The sequence below is a fragment of the Morus notabilis genome, unplaced genomic scaffold (genome assembly GCF_000414095.1).
Source record: "Morus notabilis unplaced genomic scaffold, ASM41409v2 Scaffold538, whole genome shotgun sequence".
In the NCBI taxonomy this organism is placed as follows: Eukaryota; Viridiplantae; Streptophyta; class Magnoliopsida; order Rosales; family Moraceae; genus Morus; species Morus notabilis.
In genome coordinates this window covers 510,883-520,553 of record NW_010359796.1, presented here as the reverse complement: position 1 = coordinate 520,553, position 9,671 = coordinate 510,883, and positions in this window count along the sequence as shown.

Genomic DNA, 9,671 nt, shown 5'->3' with positions numbered 1-9,671 from the left:
AACATTTCAAATAGCATTATATATTAGAGTAAAAATAAAAATATCATATCACACTTTAATGCAAAATATACAATTAGCATTAATATTTGTATTAGAGATGGCCTTATAGTACACCAACTCTTTTAGGGACATTTTATAGGGCCGGTAATTTTAGACACGATATGATGAAACAATACGAAAATGACACGAGATAAATGGGTTTGGACTGCACGATTATTAATTGGGTCGTTAACGGGCTGGCACGAATAACACGAAAATAAATGGGCTGGATTCGTGCAAACCCGTTTAACATGCTCAACACGTTTAGTTATACGAGCTGTTATTGGGTCGATATGACACGATATGGCCTGCCCGTTTAAAATGTTTTATTTTTTTCATGAATAGGTTAAAGCAACTGAATACTTTTGGAGCATAGTTAGACATTCAACCTCAAAAAAGACATTATCTTATATTTATTTTATGTACTTAAACATTCAAATGTTAATGTTTTGAAACACACACACACACACACATATATATATATATGATAATCTAGTAGTATCATATGTATATACGTGTTTGTTTGCTATTCGGATATTTTTATATGTGTTGGCTATTAGGGAGAATTAGATAATTTATGTTTTTCTTATTATATAACCGCCAGATCTTAACTACAAGTGATATTAAGTAGTCAATTAATATTAGTTTTGTGTACAATATAAAATTCCACTATTTTTGCTAGTTGGATTATAAACGTGTTTTTTTGTGTCGACCCGTCACGACCCGTTTAGTAATCGTATTTGCGTGTGGTGTCGTGTTAACCGTGTCATTAGCATTTCGTGTTCGTGTTTGAATTTCTAACTCGTTTATTAATCGTGTCGTGTTTATATTTACTATAATCGTGTCGGCCTAAATACAACAAGTCAATACGAATTGCTACCCATACATTTTTATACAATATATATATATAACACAGGAGGGACGTCCCCGAGAGATGGAAGCCTATATATCCCTACAAATGTATATGTTTTTTAATTTAGTATGGAAAAAATAAAATTGGTCGATTGAGAATCCAATTTTATTAATAAGGCTACCTTAATAATTATTCTTATATTTTTTAATGAGTTGATTTTGGCGCAGGCCAGATTTTGGTGTAGGTCAGATTTGGTTGATAATAGTTCTTACAATAGTTCTTACCGACTTCAAAAAACGCAATGTCGTTTTCGGTTGTCGTTACACACTGTCGGATTATATCTTAAATGGCTCAAATAAAATAGAGGAACTATCTCTGCTTTTGCGGCGGAGGGACGGAAGAAGATCCCGTCATCTATATCTACATTGTTTTTTTTCTTTTTTTTTTCTTTTTTGACAAATTACACGTCTTCCATCTAAACTACTGGATTTGAGTCCGTTTGGTATTATTTTTAGGGGTTGATTTTAGCTTTTTTTTAAAAAGCTACATTAGATTGAGATGTTTGATAAATTATATTTTTGTGCAGCAGCTTTTAAAAATTATTGTCAAACAACAGAATTTAATGAAAAGGTTAGGGATTACTTTTACACAACAACTTTAGCTACTATTATCTAAATTTACTAAGATAACCTTAATAATAAAACTTAATTCTCACTCTATAAAAACTTAATTCACAATGTACCTATTTACTTTTTCCATACCAAATTAAAAAATATATTTTTTAAAATAGTTATTTAAAACTTGAAAATCTTCAATAAGTATGTTATGTTAAATTTTATTTTAAATATTTGTAATAATTATCAAAATATTTAAAAATAACTATAATATATATGAGTGGATGACTTATTTTTTTCCTTGAATAAAGTAATTTATTTTTAAGAAATATTTCAATTAATAAAATTAAAAATATTTTTTAGATTATGAATATTGACCATAAAAATAGAAATAAAACTAACTATAAATATGTGTGATAAAGTATGTCTACTTTTGTCATTATACATTTCAACATCAATTTTATGCTCAGTTTATCAAACATCTAAATCTTTGCTCTTGGTACTCACAGTAGTTTTGTAAAAATATTTACTAAACACCTATATGTTTCTAGTTACAACAAGTTATTACTAACAGCATAACAATAGTAAAAAATTTTAACAGCACAGCAATGCTAATCTGCCCTTTGTATTAGAGCAAAAAACTATAGACTTTGTCACAAAATGCTCACCTGAACTTTAATTTTAACTTTTTTCTCCTAAACTTCAGCAACTCTTGTAAAATTTTGCCCTCTATAATATTTTTACTTCTGTTATTGCTGTTGGCTGCCATTGATGAACCTCTAAGGTTCCTTAAGTCAAGTAAATTAAGAGAAAGATGGTGCAATAAAAAATGACAACTCCTATTGCGTACTTGCATTTCTGTGTGACTAAACGATGAGTAGTTAACAAATTAATTGTGTAACGAAAATTGTTTAACAACACTTATTATTTGTATGATACATGTTATTTCTATTTAAAATCTTAACACAAGGAATTTTTTTTGTTAGTTCTTACATTTTACGTGACATTTTTCACTAAAAGCTTAGTTGAGAGAGAAAATTTGTAAGAATTGTTAAAATTCGAAGGGAAAAAGTTAAAATTATAAATTGGAAGACATTTTGTGACAAGATTTATAATTCGAGAAAAAACGTATAATTTGTCTTTTTTTTTTCTCCCATATCTATATTCTGAGAGCTAATCAAAACAAACAATTCCCGAAGAAAAAAGAAAAAAAAAAGATTCAGTAGGTGCTGGATGCACATGAGAGAGAAGCAAAAATGTCTCTCTGCCTTCCATGATGGATCATTAATTTGCAGGGACAACCATAGATCCCGCTGGGGAACTGAATTTCGTGAATCGGATACGTACAACATGCCAAATAAAATAACGGTAGATTTATTTATTTATTTTTTGGCGAACTCTTAGAATAGTTATTGCTATTGTATTTTTAATTAGTTTTTAATGGTTTGATCATACAGGACAAAACTTTAATGGTTTTTAATGGTTAGATCATTGAAAAACTAATTTAATAAGTAAAAGTCTAAAACAACTATCCCCACCAATAGGATAAAATAAATCGACGCTCAAAATACCGAACTAATTCTTATGTTACACATATGCAATGAGGTAAAATTTAATACTACATATATAAATATAAGAGCGGTGTTATTCTCATATCATAGTTATAATTTTAAATAATAATGTTATATAATTTTATGGTTGCAGGATATATTGCGAGTATAGTAGCGTCTCACGCTCAGTGGCAGCTGCATTGGGCCCGGCCCACTCAAAAAGAAGTTTTTCAGTATTTTTTTTACTATTTGCCTCCCTTTAAAAATTCTAAATTGCAATATTGAGGTAAAATATTAAAAAGATTTCACTTATACCTTAAGATTTGACTTTTAAAGATACACATATTTAAATATAAAGCCTCAAATAAACAAAAATCAACTATAGTACTATGTAAACTTATATGTTTTGGGACAATTTTAAAAAAGTATACTAAATTCTATTAGGGGGCGTTTGGTACGCAGTTATCAGTAAGAATTATATTCCTGGGAAAGTGATGGAGGGTAATATGATTCCCAAGAATAATACATTACTGTGTTTGATTCTATATAAAAATTTTTCTCAAATTCCCAGGAATATTACATTATCATGTTTGGTTGTGAATGAGAATGTTATGAATTAAAAAAAACATATTTTTTAAATGAATTACAATTATCACTAATGTTTTAAAAAGTATAAAATATTTTTTAAATATTTAGCCCATAACATTAGCACTAATATTTTAAAAAGTATAAAAAACAACACAACAAGTAGTCCATAAAATTATCAAATAATAGGGGTCTCAATATGTTAGTTAAAATCCTCTATACTCAAAAGTTCTTACGAAAGTTCTAAACATGAGAACATATTCTGGAATAAGGTTCCAAACCTGTAATTAAAAGTTGTAAATTTAGGACCACATATAAAAGTTCCAAAGATATCATCAAAAAGATCTAAATATTGGACCATATACTCAAGTTTGTAAATATAGCACCAAAAGCTCAACCTATAGAAGAAAATCTAACTTAAATTCATCATCCAATATGAAGAAATAGTTGGTGTAGTCATGGTTTTGGACAAGAAGTTTTCCGACTCGTACTCGTTGTGCATTTGTTAGTCCTTCTACCTTCTTCACTTCATCAAACACCTGCATCCTGAATTGTCTACTTATTGTTTCACCCGAGCGTGCAAATAGGCGTTTCATAATCCTATTTTTTTGATCATGAGCTAATATATGTAGGAATATAGCTACCAATTCTTCAACATCCATATTTTTTGTTCCCCTCAAATTGCCAATGGTTCTAAGGTAGTTACATAGGATAGCAAATGTTCTCTTATCCATACGAGTGCTTTCAAGACATGCTAAGTCACTCTCATGTATCAATCGATGGTAATTTAGTTGGCGTATATGATGTTAGTGATAAAAATTCTCACCCCATCTATTTCTACGCAAACGTCTCTTACTAACAATTACAAATATCTTAAGAATGAACAAAAATATCATTTCATTTAACATCTCCATATATTGAACCAAAATAGCCACAATTCTTTTTTTTTTTTTTCCAATGGAAAAAGATCCATATCTGCTCATTGATGGGAAAAAAGAAATAAGCATACTAATTATAAAGAAAAAATTCAGCTATGTATACAACAGATTCAACAAGAAATATATTCAACCAAAGGCAATGGTCATCATTAACATATTCAATAAGAAATAGATTCAACCAAAGGCAATGACAGCATTAACGGATTCAACAAAAAAAAAGAGCTATTTTCTCTCTTTTTTTTCTTTTTTTTTCTTTTCTTATTTTCCTGCTCTAACCCATAACCATGGCATTGTAACCGGATAACCAAAGGCAATGGTCATCATTAACGGATTCAATAAGAAATAGATTCAACCAAAGGCAACGACATCATTAACGGATTCAACAAGAAAAATAGAGCTATTTTCTCTCTTTTTTTTCTTTTTTTTTTCTTTTCTTTTTTTCCTGCTCTAAACCAAAAGGTGCTTTGCATTGCTTTCAAAAAGAATATCCATTAATGAAGATTTTAAAAGAAAGTCCATTATGCAGTGTCTTTAATTAGATCTGGTCGAGAAATTCCTCTTTAAAAAAGACGTGCTTCTGTCATAAACAAGACAAATTTCTCTTCTTCACCAAGATCTTTAAATTTGGGGATAAAAAAAACCCAGACTGATGCGGATTCAACAAGAAGAAAAGAAGAAAAAAATAAGAAAATAACATACCCTAGTGGTGGCGGCACAGAAAAGTCCGGCGACGGCGTGGCTGAATGGAAGGCAGCAGCGGCGTGGTCGAGCGATGCCAGACTAGATGAGAGAGAGGAGGCTGGCTGGGAAGAGACGGGTGACAGTCTGAGAGAGACCTTTTAGATAAGTTTAGAATTATTTTAAAATGTGGTAACGTGAAATTTATGAATTTTATTTTTTTAAATTTTAAAACAATTTAATAATTATATTAAATTTAAGAATTTGTAAAATTCTCATTCTCACTTATAAGATTATTTTATACTAAACGCCTCCTTATAAACTTAGTTCATTTGGAAGGAGAAAAAAAGAGATACAATGAATACATAAAGATAGACAAAGTTAGAAAAATACAATGCTCACACTATTAATATCACTATGTTTTTATATTTATTTATTTAGTTTTATATATACAAACTAAGATTAAGCCTGTTGGCATATTAATGCACGTAGAGAACTGGAGCGAAATTCAAGAGTACCAAAAGCAAGATGCCGATCTGAGATCTTTGTCCTAATTAGCGCTAGGTATGCTCCAAATTAATTAGTTCACATGCAATCTGGCTAGCTAGTCAGATGCTCTTAATTATTATTACAAGTACTTCAATCCTTCCCATTTTTATAAATGTTGTGAATATCTTTTTTTTTTTTTTTGAGATATTAAAATTTGTATGCACGTATATATATATATATATATATCAGATTATACTCCAAACGATTACATTGATGTCAGGCTCATTAGCTTATGTTTGTACTTTTAAATAGTATAAGAAAAAAACATAAATTAGGGTTTTTTCAGTGTTTAGATAATACATAAAAAAAGTTTTTGAACATGTAAATATAAGTCCAAATCTCTTATTCTTACAAAAAATAATGCACTAAAAGGATATGGATAGAAATTTTAATTTATTTTTTACGAATAAAATGTTAAAATGGCAAATGAAAAAAAGAAAAAACTTTTCATAAGCTCTTTTTCATAAGCACTTAAGAGGTGATTTGTCCAAAAAACTTATAGAAGTCAAAAGCATTTTCATACTGTCATCTAAACATAGACACTCATAAGTTAGATGGTTCAAAAGTAAATCTAATAATTAAAATAGCATATCATACTAGTGTGAAAAAAGTAACTAAGAAGACGATCACTGCCTCTTCTAACAAAATGCGGAACATCGAAACAATGAGACAATTATTAACAAAAATATCTACTTTTTACAGTTATTATAAATGAAATGAGGCATTATTAAATCCCTCGCCCAAATTATAATACTGCATGCTATTAGTTCGCACTTTCTGGCAAAGTATAACCGAGTTTAAATCGCTACTTGCACCGCATATAGAAGAAATTTTAATATTGTTATTTTCTTTTCAAGAGCTTTTTTCCGTTAAACCTTTCTATCAGTAGTGTTAGTTTTTAATCGTTAAATTTAGTCAAAATCATATTAAATCAAAAAAAATGCAGAACATATAGTTTTTAATATAAATTTGACAATTAAAAAGTAGAAGATTTCACACGGTTCATTTTTTTAGCCTTACTAGAGAAACTCCTTTCTTTTTGTATTCATTGATATTCTAGTAATTATTATTTTTTATAGAAAAACAATTATTTTTTAGGACATTTTCTGGTAGGTCAACCTACCAGTAGAATCAATTTCTGACTGTTAGATTTGATTAAAATCACATTAAATTAATTTAAATATACATAATAAATAATTTCTAATTCAGATCTAACGATTAAAAAGTAAAGAGCTAGTGATTTTTTTCGTCATGCCAAAAGAAACTCCCCTTTTTTCATTAAACTTTTATCAATACTTTAGTCAATAAAAGCAATTATAGGCTATTGCCTTTTTGAGCGGGATAAGGTTATTTTATGAACCAATCTGATATAGGATGTTTGTTTTAAGTATTCGTTATTGGTTCTGAATCATGGTTCTTAGTTCTTTACAGTATTTTTTTCTCATAAAAAATTTAAATTTTAAAAATTAGAATAATGAATCATGATTATGAACCCATAAACCAAATGTCCTAATAGTGTTCTCCACTTGTGTTCATGTGAAAAAAATGGTCGTGAAATAGAAATATATGTTGTATAAGTAAAAATACTTCAAGATATGAAAGTTCTCCAACAAAAACCAGCTTTTCGGAAAGATCATTATTGCACAAACTTTGTCATATTCATATTGAGACGAATTTACCATCAAATATAATATATAATTATCATTTAATTATTATTAACTAATTATAATGTTTATTTTGCATTAAAGAAAAAGATAAAATAAGGATTGTTTTTTATTTTATTTTAATAACGTTTTACTTGTAAAATAAATTATTGAGATTTAATGGGCCCCACACAATATAGAAAATGAGAAAAGAGAATATCAATATTCCAAGTATCCCATTGTTGTGGATTACTTGTCAAAAAGAATAAATGTTTAATTAACTTATCTACCCTTAATAAATTATTACATAGTCAATAATTATTTAATTGTGCAAAAAGTATTTTTAGTGATTAAATTGATAATATTGTTATTCATAGTTTTAGTAAACACTAGAAAGAGAATGAGATTGTTTCCTATTACACTATTTAATAGTCAAGTAAACACTTGAAAGGGAATGGATAAGCCTTAATCCTATTACTTTGTTTCCCTTTCTTAATCTCATTACCTTTTCCATTACATTTATTAACAGTTTAGTAAACACGCATTTAAACATTGCTACATTTGTATTTTCATCTTGTATTAAAACTAAAACTTTAGTTTTACAATTTTTAAAACTAAATAATTATAACAAAAAGTAGATTTAACATTTAAAACAACATTATTTATCTATTAGAATACAAATAAAAAAATTAACATGTCAAACATATCGTTATTATATTTTGAGATATAAATCATTTTAATATCCTGTATTATAATGAAAGATACTCTTGATACCTTGTGGGTTTGATAAAATTAAAATGGTAACTTGACTTTAATAATTATAACAAAAAGTAGATTTACCATTTAAAATAACATTATCAATTAGAATACAAATAAAAAAATTAACATGTCAAACATACTGTTATTATATTTTGAGATAAAAAATCATTTTAATATCATGTATTATAACAAAACATATTCTTGATACCTTGTGTTTTTAATAAAATTAAAATGGTAACTTGACTTTTTAAAAACATCTTCTTGATGCCCTAAAGCTAATTTTTGGGATGTGTAATGTTCAAACTACCATTCTTATCAATTAAATAGAAATTAATATATTTTAAAAAAAAATATTTAAAAGAAAACAACAAAATAAAAAAGTTCATGATTTTTTTCTAGATCTATTAGTTTTTGATTAATTAAATAGAAAGGTACTAAGATCATTTTACATCTCAAAAATTAGCTTCAGGATATCAAGAAAATATTTTTAAAATTATCGAAGTACCATTTAATATTATAAAAAATACAATGTACTAAAAACATACTTCACTATAACACACGGTACCAAAGTAATTTTATCTCTTATATTTTTTGGTACCAAATGTACCACTAGTGTTAATATCTGCACTACATATGGTCTCGAGGCTTTTTCCATTGTGTTTTATCTAAAACATTATTGAACTTACTTTTAGAGTGCATAGGTTTAGATTTTTACCCATTACTCAGAACTAATATCCTTTCAACTAATTTGGCTAAAAAATGATATTGATCAACAATAAGGGTAAAATTTTAGACCCATACACTTTAAGATGTATTTGTTTCTTGGGATAAAGAGGGATATAGCATCATAGGTATTGGGATTAATAAATAATATCATATTTTTAAAAACTAATAGATTATAACATATTTTAAAAACTAGTAGACCTATACACTTTAAGGATATAGACTTTTGGGTAAAAAAAATACCCCTAAACATTCTTTTCCACCTCACATCTCTCCCTTAAACATCTATTTTTTTTAAAAAGAGTAATTATAGCATATTTTTTTATAATAGGTAGATTATAGTCAAGTCCACCATGGCTGGCTTTGACAATCAGCTATAGCGACCGGTGGCCATTTTTTGGTGACCATTTAACATTGTATTTACAAATAAATGCCATATTTACTAATAAATATCATATTTATTTGAAAATTCAGCGCCATTTTTCCTGTAGACAATTTAACACTGTATTTACTGATAATTACCGTATTTACCAGTAAATACTGTATTTACTAGTAAATATCACATTTACTCAAAAATTCATCTGTCAACTCCAGCGACTGTCTAACACTGTAATTTCTCGTAAATACCGTATTATACTGTATTTATTAGTAAATATCATATTTATTAGAAAAGGGACAATTGGCGGCCGGCTCCGGCGACCGTTTAGCACTGTATTTACTGGCAAATATCGTATTTACCA